At 49.8% G+C, this 15,744-nt stretch overlaps 1 long non-coding RNA gene across 1 annotated transcript in view; it reads left to right on the forward strand.

The window, feature by feature from the left end:
* Positions 1 to 15,744, forward strand: part of LOC109729431 (uncharacterized) — a 68,381-nt gene that overhangs the window by 17,505 nt on the left and 35,132 nt on the right. The window contains exon 2 of the long non-coding RNA XR_012922922.1: positions 7,956 to 8,043. This is a non-coding gene — a long non-coding RNA (uncharacterized LOC109729431). The remainder of the gene's footprint in view (positions 1 to 7,955; positions 8,044 to 15,744) is intronic.

The following is a 15,744-nucleotide window of genomic DNA, read 5'->3' on the forward strand; positions in this document are numbered from 1 at the left end:
AGAGTGCTTTATGTATTTTGGGTACAAGTCCTTTATCAGCTATATGATATTCAAATATTTTCTCCCAGTAAACAGTTTGTCTTTTCATTCTCTTAACAATGTTTTTTGAAAAGCAGTATATTTTGATTTAAATAAGTTATATTCATCAATCAGTTCTTTTTTTTGAGTCATGTTTCTCATGTTGTATCCCAGAATTATTTGCCTAGTCCAATGTCATAAATGTTTTCTACTAGAAGTTTTATGGTCTTGGGTTTTACATTTAGATATCTCACTTATTTCAAGTATATCTTTATATGTAATGTGGGGTGTGAATTGAGGTTCACTTTTTTTTTTTTGCACACAAATATGCAGTTATTCCACCATGATTTGTTGAAACACTACCTTTCCTCCCCTGAATTGACACCTTTGCACCTTTGTCAAAAACAGCTATCCATATATGTATAGGTCTGTTTCTGTTCTATTTCAATAATCTGTTTGTCTACACTACTAGTAACCCATTATTCCCATTACTGTAGCTTTAGAATAAATCTTGAAATCAGGTAGTATTAGACCTCCAACTTTGTTATTCTGTTTCAAAGTTGTCTGGCTATTCTAGGTCCTTTAGATGTCTACACAACATTTAGACTCAGCTGGTCAATTTCTGCAAAATGCCTACAGGGACTTTGATTGGGATTGTGCAGATCAATTTGGGGTTGAGGATTAACATCTTAACAATAATAAGTCTTATCACCAGTGAACACAGCGTAACTCCCCATTTATTTAGATATTCTTTCATTTTTCCCTACAATGATTTGTAGATTTCAGTGCACAGGTCATGACCATATTTTGTCATACCTATCCCTAAGTATTTCATATTTTTGGATGCAATTAAAAATGGTTTTGATTTTCAATTTTCAGTTGTTTGTTGCCAGTATACAGAAATATGGTTTAGTTCTGTGGATTTGTCTTATACCTTGTAACCTTGCTGAATTCATTTATTATTTCTAGTAGCTTTTTTGGTAGGTTTCATCAGATTTTTGACATAGACAATTATATTGTGTGTGGTTACAGTTTTACTTCTTTCTTTCCAATCTGGACAATTTTTATTGCTTTTTCTTGCCTTATTGCACCAGCTAGGACTCCATTACAATGTTTAATAGCAGTGGTGAGAACAGACATCATTGCCTTATCCTGGTCTTCATGGAAAAGCTTTTAGTCTTTCACCATTATGTATGATATTAGCTTTCAGTTTTTATAGATGCCCTTTACCACGTTGAAGAAGCCCCTTCTGTCCTTAGTTTGTTGAGAATTTTTATCAGGAATCCATATTGAATTTTGTCAAATGGTTTTTCTGAATCTATGAGATGATTATATCCTTTCTCTTTTTAGTGTAATAATATGCGAACTACATTGATAAATTTCAAATATTAAACCATGGTTGCATTTTGGGGATGAGCTCCACCTTGGCCATTATGTATTTTCCTTTTTACATATTGTTGGATTCAATTTGCTAAAATTTTATGGAGAATTTTTGCATCTATCTTCATGAAGAATATTGGTCGATAGTGTTCTTGTAATGTCTTTGGTTAGTTTTATATAGGGTAATGCTAGCCTCATAAAATGCATTGAAAAGTATGTTCTTTTTAAAATTTTTCTAGAAGAGTGTGTGTAGTATTGGTATTACTTCTTCCTAAAATATTTGGTAAATTTTACCAGTGAAGTCTGAAGATTTCCTTGTGGGAAAGCTTTTAGCTACAAATTCAATTTCGTTACTAGATACAGGGCTATTTTCCTTGAGTGACTTTTGGTAGTTTGTCTTTTAAGTGTAGTTTTGTATCTTTTAAGTTTGTGTCCATTTCATCTAGGTTGCCAAATTTACTAGCATAATGTTGTTCTTAATATTATCTTATTATGATTTTACTATCTGAAGAATTTGTAATGACATCACCTCTTTCATTCTGAATATTTGTGATTTATTTTCTTTTCTCACTTTTTTTTATTAGTTTGGCTAAAGGCTGATCAATTTTATTGATCTCCTCAAAAAAACAGCTTTTTGTTTCATTGGGTTTTTTTCCATTATTTTTCTATCTTATATTTATAGCCACTGATCTTTATTTTTCTTTCTTTTACTTACTTTAGGTTTAATTTGCTCTTCAGTATTTAGTTTCTGTATGGAAGCTGAGATCATTGATTTGAAAACTTTCGTCTTTACTAATATAGGTATTTGATGCTATAATTTACCCCTTAAGTGGCATCTCACAAAGTTTTGTATGTGTTTTCATTTTTATTCAGTTTAAAGTACTTTCTAGTTTTTCTTTTTGAATTCTTCTTTGACTCATGAATTATTTACAAGTCCATTAATTAGTCTCCAAATATTTGATGATTTTCCCAGAAATCTTTTGATTATTGATGTCTGATTTAATTCTGTTGGGCTCAGAGAACATGAGTTGTGTTTGAATTCTCTTATATTTGTTGAGACTTATTTACGGCCATCTTCACAAACATTCCACGTGCATTTGAAAAGAATGTGTGTTCTCCTGTTGAGCAATCAGGTCTGGTAGGTTGATGGTGTTCTCTGAAGTCACCTAGATACTTACTGATTTTTTTGTCTACTTGTAGCAATTATTGAGAAAGATATATTGAATATTTTTACTATAATTATACATTTTCTATGTCTCCTTGAAGTTCCATCAGTTTCGGTTTTATGTATTTTGAAGCTTTCTTATGAGGTGGCTAGACTTTTAAGATTGTTGTGATTTTTTTTGATGAATCGACCCTTTTGTTTTTATGAAATTATCTTGTTTATCACTGGTAATATTCTTCAGCCTGAAACACCCTTTGCTATTAGTATAGCCACTTCAACGTTAGCTGATTAGAGTTAGCATGAGATATCTTTTTCCATTCTTTTATTCTACTTGTCTTTACACTTAAAGTGAACTTTCTGCTTTCTTAATCCAATATGGATTATTTTTAATCTGTCTTTTAATTGGGTGTGTGTGACCATTTTCACCCAATGTGCTCACTGGCATGGTTAAGTTTAAATGTGTCATCATCTTGCTATTTGGGTACTATCTGTTCCATCTGTTACCATTTTTACCCTCTTTTTTTTTTTTTTTTGCCTTCTTTGGAATAATTGAAATTTCTTAGGATTCCATTTCATCTAATTTGATGACATATCAGCTTTGACATTTTGTTTTGTCATTTTAGTTGTCACTTTAGGGTTTATAGTATACAACTTTAACTTTTTTTGGTCTGCCTTCCAAAGATATTATGCATCTCATGTGAAGTATGAGAAACTTAGAACAGCATACCCCCATTCTCCCTGCCTGTCACTTGTGCTACTGTTATTACACACCTTGCCTCTTACATGTTTTATAAGGCTCACAACATATTCCTTTTCAGGTAAACAGTCAATTTTTAATAGACAAATAATAAGAAAAATCTTATCTGTTTATTTGTATGGTTGTCATTTCCAATAATCTTCATTCCTTTGGGTAGATCGTTATTTCCATGTATCATCTTCCTTCTGCCTGATTGTCTAACAATTCTTTGCTGGGATGAATTCTTTCTGCTTTTGTATATCTTAAAAGGTCTTTATTGGGCCTTCATTTTTGAAGGCTATTTCTACTGCATTCCACATACTGGGTTGATAGCTTTTCCTTTCAGTGCTTCACAGATGTCGCCCCACTGACTTCTCACTTGCAGTGTTCCTGACAAGAAGTCTGCTGTACTCCTGGTCTTTATTCCTCTGTACGTACTGCATCATCTTCTTCTGGCTACTTTTAAGGGTTTCTTTTCATAATTGGGTTTGAGCCATTTGACTGTGCTATGCCTTCATGTACTTTTTCTTCATGTGTCTTGTATGTGAGGTTCATTGAACTTCTTGGACCTGTGGGTCTACAGTGTTCATAATTTTAGAGAAGTTTTGGCTGTTACTTCTTCAAATATCTTTCAGTTCCCCATTTTTCAGGGACTCCAGTTACACATATATTAGATTCTTAAAGTTGCCCCACATGTCACTGATGCTCTGCTCACTTTTTTAGATCACATTTTCTTTCTGTGTCTCATTTTGGATAGTTTCTATTGCTATATTTTTAAGATCACTAATGTTTCATCTATAATTTCAAATCTGCTGTTAATCCAGCCACTGTGTTTTCATTCATAAATTGTATTTTCACCTCTAGAAGTTTAAGTCTTCTTTCTGGCTTCCACCGAGCGAGCCATCTCAGAAACACATTTTCTGGTGTCATTCAAGTTTCTGGGTGTCTTCAGCCCCACCCAGCATCTTGACTGTCACCTCATAAAACAGCTCAAGCTAGAACCACTCAGCTAAGCCACTCCCAAATTCCTGAGCTACAGAAACTCTGAGAGAATGAGTGTTCATTGCTGTTTTAAGCTACTAAGTTTGGGGCAATGTGGGATGCGGTAACAGACAGCAGGCCGTATGGAATGCGACACAGGCACTGGATTCTGGGCATCTTCACCAGCGCCTGCAAGCTGCTCCACATCCTGGGCCCAGTTGACAGTTGTAGACAAATGATGTGCAGCAAGTTCTGATCTCTACTAATCTCTAAGCTACTTCCCCTCCGGCTTCAGTTTTCCCTGAGTTTGTATTTAATATGCCATAGAAATTATGAATTTTGAAGAAACCTTTAAATTGTCACTAATCTAGGAAATATACTCTCTCCCAAGGCTTCTGTGCTGGGCATCCCCTACCCATTTCCCCGAGGTTGGCTTTCTGAGCAGAGGAGTTTCTAGAGTTTGTGGTCTGGGCTCCACCCGCTGCCCACAGGCCCCCGAGGCAGCACCTCACACAGACAGGGCAGGGAGCTGTAGTGGAGACGCAGACAGGATGGCACATTCTTTGTTCATTAGTCACCTGTATCAATGGACTGTATCACTTGGAGCTAGAGAGAAATTAAGTCAGCTGCAACCTCTCCAGATAAATTTAGATATGTAGGCTGAACAATTCCCCAAACAGAGCAAATGTACATAAGCTCAGACACCCACGGAGGAGGAAAGGGCCCAACTTCTGTGGGAACCTGCCACGTGCCTGGCGTTTGCACACTCTCTTCCTGTGCCCAGGTGCCCATCTGCAAACAGTGCAGTTTTAGGTGCAAACTGCGTGCCTGGTCCCTTCCCAAGGGCAAACATTCAAGCCCAGACCTGGCACTAAAGAAAGGAGTTAACACTCACTTTGGGCTCCTCAGGGGAATGCCAGGACCCCTGTGGTCCAGGGCACTGTCCAGGGGCTAGAGGCAAGTAGCGACCTGCCTGTCCACGGCACAGGATCTCAGCCGAAACTCGGCTGCCCAAGGCCACTGCAGACATCAGATCAGTTCACCCTCATGGCAGCCTCATGAAGTAGGTGCTATTGTCACCCTTGCTCTCCAGGTGAGGACACCGAGGCACTGAGTAAGCTCATGACAAAGGCACCATCCTCTGGCTTCCTTGTCCTCAGACCAGTGGTTCTCAAAGTGCGTCCCCCAAGGCCAGCAACATTGGAAAACTGGTTAGAAATGCAAATTCTCCTAGTTTCCCCAGACCTACAGAATCAGAAATTCCAGGGTAGGGTCTAGTGCTATCCTGGTGGAATATTTCCTTTATTAGAAATTAAATCACAAAAACCTACAATTAAATAAATTATAGTAAAAACAATAAGTATTCCAAATGTATCACTTTCTAATTGTCTGGCTTCATGTGCTATGCCCCGTGCTTTTGAGGTTATTGACTGCATGGCCTGGAGGAGGGCAGTGTTTCTAGACAGGGGCTGGCACATACTGCAGTGCAGGGTGCTCTAATATTTTGCAGGGAGCCGTGTTAAACACCCCCTTCACGCCAGGCCCAGCTCTCTGTGTTTTAACAAGCTCTGGGGTGATACCAAGGCAAGCGAAAGGCTGAGTCCCGCCCCAGATGTTTCAGCTGGCTGCTTCCTGCTGACTCCATACCCACCCTTCATCAAAGTCCTAGCCAACATCACACCAGGAGTGGGAGCGCATCCTCCTTCTGCTACCACGCCCTCTGCCCTCACCCCCAGCGCCGGCCCCTGGCGCCAGAGCCACGTCTTTGACCGTGGGGGGTGGAGGGATGTGGGCGCCAGGGGCCAGTGCGAGGGCTCCTGCGGTGGTGGGGACCGCACTGGGATTTACCTGTGAGGTGAGCACCGGACCCAAAGTTGCAGCCTGGCTCTCCATGCAGCTTCTTGCAAACAAAGTCCACCATTGGCTGCTATCACAAATGTAGGAGAGCAAAGTGGGAGGAATGGGGCACCCCCTGGGGTGACATCCCAGCACCCCTTTGCCAACGTGGGTCACAGGGGCTGGTCACTGCACCTCTCTGACCTGTCTGCTTGTCTGGGGAGATGGAAGTAGAAGTACCTACCCTCTGGGGCCTCTAGATTAAATCCAATAACTTAGGCAAAGAGCCAGAAATACAGATAGCAGAAGCTTCGCAAACAGAAACTATTACTGTTTTCCAGTCAGCTGGAGTAGAAAGTAATGTCAATGTCAATACTTTTATTCCCATTTTATGGATGACAGATATTGGGGCACAGAAAAAAATAAAAAGCGAAGTACAGAGAATTTTACAGAGACTCGGTTACTGACACAGCAGTGCCTGAGACGCAGCCCCTCGCGGGCGCTGACCTCACCCACGCCCTCTACCAAGTGCGTTTCCCCATCCCGCGGCTGTGGGCCTCCTTCCAGTAGCTCCAGGTTCCCCAGCAAAAATGTAACCATTCATTCAGTCACAACGATCACCAGCTGGTCCTCTGGTTTATTGCTGTGATTTCCCTAAAGCGAGCATCTGAGAGGAGAGGCGTCGTCCTGCCTTTACTCTGCTTAAGTGAGAAAAGGCCTCTCCGGGCGTCCCTGCCGCAAGACGCCGGCAGCACGTGGAAGGCTGCAGCCGCCTGGTAAAGCCGGCGTGTGCCGCATCGTGGGGGTGGGGAGAGGACCACTCTGGGAACATGCCTGGGCTGGGGCTGAGGCGGCCTGGATGCAGCAGGCGATGCCGCCCCTCCCCGGGCAAGTGCAAGCATAGGGGGCACACAGGCCCGAAACACGTGACGGCAGACACACGGGTCTCACTGTGCGCCAGGCACTGCTCCAAGAACTTCCCAAATTCCAATTCATTCAATGCTCAAAACAGCCCCACAGACTGCTGTTATTGTTCCTGTTTCACAGATAAGGAAACTGGGGCACAGAGAGGTTAATTGATTTATTGTGGCTGATCTAGGTTTGGACCCAGGTCTTTGGCTGCAGGGATAGAGCAGTGGTTTTCCCATGGAGAGAACCAAAACTATGTAGTCAAGCCATAAGCAGTCTAAGTTGAGCAGAATGGGACAGGAAAAGGCTTCGGCAGAGGCCAAACTCACCAACACACAGGAGGATGAAGGAGGCCCTGCCGGGCTTGGCGGCCAGGCAAGGGCGAGGTGTTATGGCAGCACCTCGCCCCCTTGCGGAAGACTCACCGAACAGGAATCCGGCATCTCAGCCCCCCGAGAAGTGAGTTATTGTCCCATTGTATAGACATGGGGACCGAGGTTCAGAGAAATTAAGTGGTTTACCCGAGGTCACACAGCCTGGAAGGGCAAGGCTGGGACCCAAAGCCCCATGTCACCTTAGGGGCCTAGCCCCAATGTGCCAGCCTTCCCTGCAGCTGAGAACCCTGCTGGCCAGAGAGGCTGCAGATGGGCACGCTGGAACTGCGCCCCAGTGACGGCGCCTTCCTCCCTGCTCCAGGGTGGGCCCTGCCTGAGGGCAGAGCTCCTCCCAGTGCCTGTGCAGACCACAGCGCCCGTCCACTCTGCCTGGGAACCCATGGGTCCTGGTCCCCTATTCACTCCTTCCTGGGGCCAAGCCCACCCAGCCATGGCCTGGAGGGCGCGGCCCCGCCCTGGCCACCCTCTGCTCTCCAGGCCCTGCCAGCGGCCCTTTCCCGCCGTCTCATGCTCCCTGTGTGTGTCTCCACTTTAGGGATATATTGCTCTGCAAGGGACCCAAGTGACTGAACTTCTTCCTGGCCCTGAGGACCCAGGGAAGCACCTCTTTGAGATCAGCCCAGGTAGGCCTGAGCACCTCTCAGCCCTGTGCTGGGGTGCCCTGGGGGCGCTGGTGGGAGTGTGGCCGCACCCCTGGCCTGGGAAGGGCGGTCCCGCAGCACTGTGTCACCCAAGCACAGCCCAGAACTGTGGGCCACATCTACAGGATGCTGCATGTGGGGGAAGAAATTAGAAAATCCAATCAATTATCTGGACACTTAGCTTTTGGGTGAGAGGAAAATATGGATTTTTAAATTCACGATGAACACAAAGGAAGAAGCCAGTTAATGGGGACATCTTAGCATGAAGGTCCAAACACAATACCTGGAAATAAGGCCAGAGAGAATGCAGCACGGATTCAGCATGCTTGAACAAGGCTGTCATGAAGTCCAGACAGAGACTTGGAATGTGGTGGAAGGAAGAGAAATAATTTTGCCTAAAGAAGTGCTATCATGGCCGGGCGCGGTGGCTCACGCCTGTAATCCTAGCACTCTGGGAGGCCGAGGCGGGCGGATTGCTCAAGGTCAGGAGTTCAAAACCAGCCTGAGCGAGACCCCGTCTCTACCATAAAAATAGAAAGAATTTAATTGGCCAACTAATATATATAATATAAAAATCAGCCGGGCATGGTGGCTCGTGCCTGTAGTCCCAGCTACTCGGGAGGCTGAGGCAGTAGGATTGCTTGAGCCCAGGAGTCTGAGGTTGCTGTGAGCTAGGCTGACGCCATGGCACTCACTCTAGCCTGGGCAAGAAAGCGAGACTCTGTCTCAAAAAAAAAAAAAAAAAAAGAAGTGCTATCATGTTAGCAGCTATAAAACAATGTTTTAAAGTCTCACATTTGACAGCGTGGTTGTTAATGAACTCCACTACAAGGGAAAGTGCCTGCAGATGAGCCCTGTGCGCTGGGCGGGCCCAGCTCTGCAGTCCGCAGTGTTTTCTGCGGTTTGAGCCCCACGAGAGCAGAGCCTGGGACGAGGATCTGAGCAGTTTCTTCGGAAGGTGCTCCCAGGAACCATGGGGAAGGCGTCAGTCCCCAGGAGGGCTTCTGGAGCCGGTGCAGGACAGGCCCCAGGGGCCTCGCCCAGGGAGTGGGGGTCCCGCGACTCCCACCCTTCAGCCACCAACAGCTGCTCCCTGGGGAGTTAACTGGCCTTTCTGGCCTGTCCTGCTCGTGGACCCAGCTCCCCGCAGACGGAGAAGGCCTGCAGGGTCAGGGCTGGCGCGATGCTTGAGGAAGGAGCCACCAGCATGACGGGAGCAGTGAGTGCGGAGCAGTTCTGGGAAGGGCACCAAGGGCCTCAGCTAGATTTAGACATGTCGAGGGGAGTGGCAGCCGTGCACCGGGTGTTCTAGGGCCTCACTGGGGTCTGTGAGCCAGGAGGCTATGGCTGGACGCAGAGCAGTTTGGCCACCCCAACCACTCCAAGAAACGGCCTGGCTGTTGGCTGTCCACAGGGGATGGGCCAGCCCAGGCTCAGGCCACAAGCAGCAGCCCACTGGGAGCAGGAGTGAACAGACCCACGCCCGGGACGGGGCATGTCCCCTGGGCCCTGTCCATACTGTAGTTGCCTGTGGTTTCACTTGGTGGTGGAACCGCACGCTAGAGGTGGGAGCAGAGGGAGCCCGGGGCGGTGTAGGAAACAGAGGCCGGGTCGCCTGTGGGACAGGGGTAGTCTCTGTAATGAACAGAGAGGACGTGCGGGCAGTGAGGCCGCAGGGCCCTCCCATCTGGGAGTGGGGGCTGGGCCTGTTGGCGGGAGGCACAGCCAGAACCTGAGGGTGGAGTCAACACCTCCAACCACCAATACAGCAAGGCACTGAGCACGCGCCCAGAAGCCAGAGGGGACGCACCTGTGTGTGTGCTCACTGTCTGGGGCAGAGCTGTTTACAAGGATTTGCTCGACTCTGCGGGAAGGGGAGGAGAAGACGACCCTCTGCCACATAATGTGGTCACGCAGTCACAGATTCCAAGGCCCAACACGAACCTCTTTGTGGACCACTCTTCTGGCTCCCACAACACTCAAAACGTCCCTCTAAGCTAGCGGGCACTTTCACACCTATTTTACAAAAACAGACACAGGGGTTTAGGAAGAATAAGCAGCTGGCCCAGTGACACACGGCTAGATGGAGTGGCGCCAGGCCCCAGAGCCTCGCGCTCGGCCTCCCCACTCGGGCCGGCCGCCTGGCGCTGCCACGGAAGCTGGCGCTTCTCCCCACGCGGGCCGGGCAGCTACAAGGACTTCTTACAGGACAAAACACTCCGACCCCCTTTCTCCCAAGCTCAGTAACCGTGGCCTGGCCGAGCGCCAGATTCACACAGGTGCCCGGAGCCACCCTCCACTGCGCTCCTGCTGCTGTGTACACGGCCCCCCAAAGGCCTTGGGGCGGAGGCCGGCAGCTGCAGAGGCCGCTGGGGAAAGCTGGGTGGTGCGGGCGGTGGGGGCCTGTCAGCCTGTGGGGAGTGCTCGAGCCGTCTGCAGAGCAGAACGCTGCCCAGGGCCCTAGGTGACTCCCTCCCCTCCTTCCACGGCCTCCTGATTTTGGATGTCACTATCGGCCTGGTCAGATGGGACCCGGGAGGCTGCATGGCCCGGGAAGGTATGGCAGGCACAGGGAGGTCAGGGTAGGTCCGCTGGCAGGCAGGGGACCCTGGACCCTCCCCTGTCTGCCTGGTCCCAGGACAGTGGGCTTTCTGTTGCGGCAGTCTCTGACCAAGGCTCCAACGATAGGCCTTGTTGGGGCTAAAACTGAGTGACAACGATAATGATAATAACGTTGGACTAGCCCCACCTGAAGCCACAGCAAAGTGCAGTGTCACGAAGGCCGAGGAAGCTACTCATTTCCAGCTCAGCAAACCTCTAGTGTGGCCCCTGCCTTGAGCTGGCCGTGAGGGCCTCAGAGATGAGCATGGCACGGTCTCTGTCCTTGAGGAGTCTGGGGACGTTTTTTCCTGAGCTCAAGACAAGGTGAGAGGCTTATTGGCTAGGCTAAGAACCTGGGGGCAGGAGCAGGAGTGTCACCCACCCGGGGGGCCACACTGTGTCCCCTTGCATTGAGCAAGCCTCTGGCGGGGGAATGTGCAAAGGCGAGCTGCAGGCTGCGCAGGAGTGGGGGTCACTGCAGCTAGGGACACCCAAGAGCTTCCACAGTCCCCCAGGGGCTTGGTGCTGAGCACTGGGAACAGTGAGCTAATGGGAGTGGGAAAAGCCCTAACGGCCAAGGCCTGGGGCCAGGCCTCGGGCTGGGAATTCAGGGCAAGGTGGGAGAAGGAAGCCCAAGCGCTGGCCACACTGCAGTGGGCAGTGGGTCCCTCGATCCGCACCGGGACCTCCGCCCCCCCAAGAGGAGGGAAAACTTGACAACTCTTGGGAATGTGATAGAACTCCAAGGATGAGCATGCATAGCACCAACTACATACATTGAAGTCATAGCCCTGTTTGCACTCTTTAAACCATATAAAAAGTGACACGTCTCAAATAGAATTAAAACTATGAGAAAAGTTATGCTGTGAGTGCCATCTAGTGGACAGACCTGCCAATTCCAGGACTGATGGTGCAAGCTGTCCTGCGCACCTCCCGCAGGTCAGCCAGGCTGCACCTCAGATTCCAGCAGTTTCTGAGAACCCGCATGTCCAGCCACAGAGCAGACGCGGGGAGAGCAGTGTTATAAGGGGTGTTAGTGCCGGCAGGACTTCTGTTGTCCCGTGGCTGTGGCCCACTGCCGCCCCCCACAGTGTACGAAGAGTACTAAGAAGTGGGAGCTACTGCTTTGGGCGCAGGTGAAGCTCTGCTCCCTGCAGCACGGGAACACCCAGGAGGTTTAAGGGAGGCTGAAAGAAGGGGTGATTGGCGTGTTGTGTCTTGCTTGGAAAATTGCTCACACACAGGATTTGCTGTTCACAGTTACCAGGCAGGGAAAATTAAACTGGGGAGATGGCAAATGCAGTTTTGCCAGGCAGAGGAGGGGCCAGGCACACACCCTCTGCCCAGCATCAGCACCCTATAGCAACAGAATGTGCAGCCCCTGCAGGCCCAGAGGCCTACGCACGCAGGGAGCAGACAGGTGGATATGGCGCTGCAGAACTGCCGGAGTTCTCAGGTGCGGGGCAAAGAGGCGAGATGCTACCAGCAGGCAGTTGGTTGAGATCTGGGGCCAGAACTCACAAACGAATACCCAGTTGTGCTTCTGGCACCCAGAGGAGCTGGTTGGGAGGAAGTACCCACCCCCACCCACCACCCTCACCTAGGGAGGACACTGCAGCTGGCCTGGGCAAGCAAGGGGACGTTTGTTTTTCCCTCTGCTCCTTCCCACCCCAGTGCCTGGGGTTAAGGAAGAGTCTGGGGGAAGCAGCCCCATCAGCTCCACCCCCCCCATGCTCCAAGGGCCACGGTACAGGTCAGGGGACACAAAAAGAGCTTTGAACCAGATATGAGGAAGCAGAATTAAGGGTTGGAAACCTAAATGAGACTATTTGATAACTAAGAGTGAACCCTGCACAAAATCAAGCAAGCTGCTGCTCAAAGGGAAGGTGGGGAGTGGTAGGCACAGTTATTGGGAAAATAAAACCATTTCGTGTTTATTCTCCAATGAGAATTTGTATTAGGACAAGTGAACTGCTGTAACGACCTGCAACTCTCAGTATCTTGACACAATAGACCCTATCTGTCTTTCATATCAAGTCAAAAATGAATGCCTCCTACTGGCAGGCAGTTGGTCTCCTGGCTTCTTCCTGTCTTGTGGCCTTGCTGTCTGAAACCTGTGGCTTGCAAGAGCATCCTGGTTGTTTCCATGCTAGGCAGCCTGGGAGGCACGCTGGTCCAGGCCTGGAAGTGGCTGCATCATCATCTCACAGGCCTTGGCCAGAACTTAGTCACGTGGCCATACCCAAGAGGAGGGCATCGTGAAATGTGGTCCAGCTCTTCCCAGGAGGAAGGCAAGGCTGATTTGATGAACACTGGGTAGTTCTGCCGAACTTCTCAGTGAGCTGGCTACCCAAGAATAATAGAGACACATTTCTGCCCTTGAGGAATTGTCAAGGTCAAGGAGACAGACGGGAAGGCAGACATTGGCCCACAGGATGAGCAGTGCTAGAAGCAGTGTAAAAAGACAGGCGGCTGTGTGAACCAGAGAAAGGGACGCTAATGCACTCAGAGACCGTGCAGACTTCCAGGATGCAGTGGCAGAGAGTCTGCTCTTTGCAGGTAAAGTGGGAGTCAGCAGGTAAAGAGGAGGGTGCAGGGAGAGGGTAGCATCTGGGCAGAAGCAGCGACGTGTCAGCCCTGTGAGGACAGGGGCCATGTGTGTCCTTCACACCTTCACTCCAAGATGCTCGATAAATAGGTACTTGAATTTAAAGTAAGCATCAATGCAACAGGGCAATAAGCTTGGTGAAAAGTGGCCCTCTGTGGCGGCAGGATGGGTAGGGCTGTGGTTCTCAAACTTTAGCAAGCCTCAGAGTCACCTGGAGGGCTTATTAAAACACTGACGGCTGGGTTGGTTCTGAGGGGAGAGACGGCCCCTGGCACAGACAGCAGGGGGCTGCAAAGGGGGTGGTGAGAGGAGGTCTGGGTTAGTGGGGGAAGGCAAAGCTATAACCAATGTCTTAATAACATAATCATTACTATTGCAAGAGGAGAAGGAAGGCAGGATGATGTATGGTGTTGATTTGTGCTTTGATCTCCAAGCCCTTCTGTTCCTCCATGTTAGAAGGGAAGCCAAGCTTTGGCCCCTTACTTCAAGGGAGCAGAAATCCCTGCTCCCACCCCCACCCCAGATAATCACGATATGAAGCAGAGGGGAGAAAGGCATTTCCTAGACTGGTCACCCATCCACAGCAATGCCCCAGGAAGGTGACAAATCCCAGGGCATAGGCCATGTGGTGGCACCAGGGAAGCTGGCTCCAGGCACCAGAGTCCAGCCTCAGGCAGACACTCTGTGGCCAAGCAAGCAAGGGAGCTGATGAGCCACCAGCCCTAGGTGACTGCAAGTGAAGATGTCAGGTGACCACAAAGGACCACGAATAGCCCACCCTCCTTTTCCAGGCCCCACACAGGCCTGACTACAGAAAAGTCTTCACTCTATCCCAGCAGTGGTTAGGACTAAACTCCCTGCTGGCTTAGAAGAATAAGGCTCAGACATGATTTCTTTCTAATAAATGCCACATCGGTTGAGTTCCTGAGGTGGTTGGCCAAGATGTATATGGGTGCTAGTGGGCTAAACACTCCTAGGGTTCCTTGTAAGGAATGTGGCTGAACATGCCACATGCATCCTCATCAAACCCTAGGACTAAGCTTTACTTACCCATTTAACACCTGGAGGAGGCACCTGGGACTCTGACAAGCTTAGTACATTTCTGGGGTCCCACGGCTAGTGGGCAGTGGGGCTGCAGCTGGAGCTGGCTCTTGGTCAGCAATAAGCCTGGCTGCCCCCCACAAAGGGGTCCCACCCACCTAGGACTCGTCTCTTGCCAAAGCAGTTGCCTGTGATCCCTGTCCCTTGCAGACTGGAACCTGTGGGCCTCCCAGACCTGAGCTCGGCAATGCGGGCCATCAGCCTCAGGCCGAGTTCAGACCTGCCTCTAAACCGGCACAGAGGAGGCAAGGGGTGGAGGGCCTACTCTGACACTCTGGGCCCAAGAGCCCGAAGACCCGGTGGCCAGTCCCCACAAGACACTTGTGTTTGGTGAGGCAAATAGGTGACCAATAAAACTCCGTAATGCATTGCCAATACCCCTCCTCTGGCGTTCACATATCCTAGTGTGAGGAAGCAAAGCATTGGCTGCAGGATTCAGTCTGAGCCCTAAGTCTTTCTGGCGGGTAACAAGTAACTGGCTGGGCCATCACAGCTCCTCTGGTCCTGGGCATGTGGTCCAAGAGTCCCCAAGGGCAGGTTGCAGAAGCCAGCCCTGGCCAACTCCAGTGACAGGGCCACCCAGAGTCAGCAGGAAGCTGTGTGGAAGGCGGGCGGCAGGGCTGCTGAGGTGCATGGCCAGGAGCCGCGAGCCGGTGGCCTTTCCACGCTGGGAGGTGGAACCGCCTGACTCCACAGCCCAGCGTGGCTCACCCACTCTCCTGAGGCCCAGAGTCTCAGCATACGTGTCTGGGCCAAGTGCCCCCTGGAAACAGGGGTGTGGTGAGGAAAGGTTTGTCCACACCTATGTCTGGCCCGACCCTCCCAAGGCTTCTGGGGTGGGAGGGGGGCAGGGGGGAGGAGCAAGGAGACTCTAAAGGCACTTGGGTGCCTTTGGGAGAGTAGATGGCAGGCAGCCGGTGTCTGGCAGATGTCCACTGCTCCAGACTCTGTCCCCAGCCGTATCTCTGCAGAGCTATCACATCACCGGCCTTGGCCCTTTCAGCAGAGCCACACTGGGGCCAGGACGAGGTGCCTGCCAACAACGGTGCTCTGAGCCCATGGCCACCGCGGCTCAGGCGCATTCCTGCGGGGGGAAGGGGCCAGTGTGCAGGGCCATGGATGGAGGCATGAGCGGCTACCCTGGGCCTGGGAAAAATGAGCAGGAGGAGAGTGCTCTGTTTCCTGGGGCAGAAGGAAGAGGTGGAGGGCATAACGGCTGCTCTGAAGTCTGGGTCTGGTTCCCATGGTGGAGCGCCTGCCTGCTTCAGGCTGGGTGGACCATATTTCTGGAGGCCAGGTGTCGAGGCTCCGGTGGAAGCTGCCCCATTCACAGGCCTGGCAGGCTCTCTGCTCACCCACCAAGCCCAGGCTCC

The sequence above is a fragment of the Microcebus murinus genome, chromosome 14 (assembly GCF_040939455.1).
Source record: "Microcebus murinus isolate Inina chromosome 14, M.murinus_Inina_mat1.0, whole genome shotgun sequence".
NCBI classification, from domain to species: Eukaryota; Metazoa; Chordata; class Mammalia; order Primates; family Cheirogaleidae; genus Microcebus; species Microcebus murinus.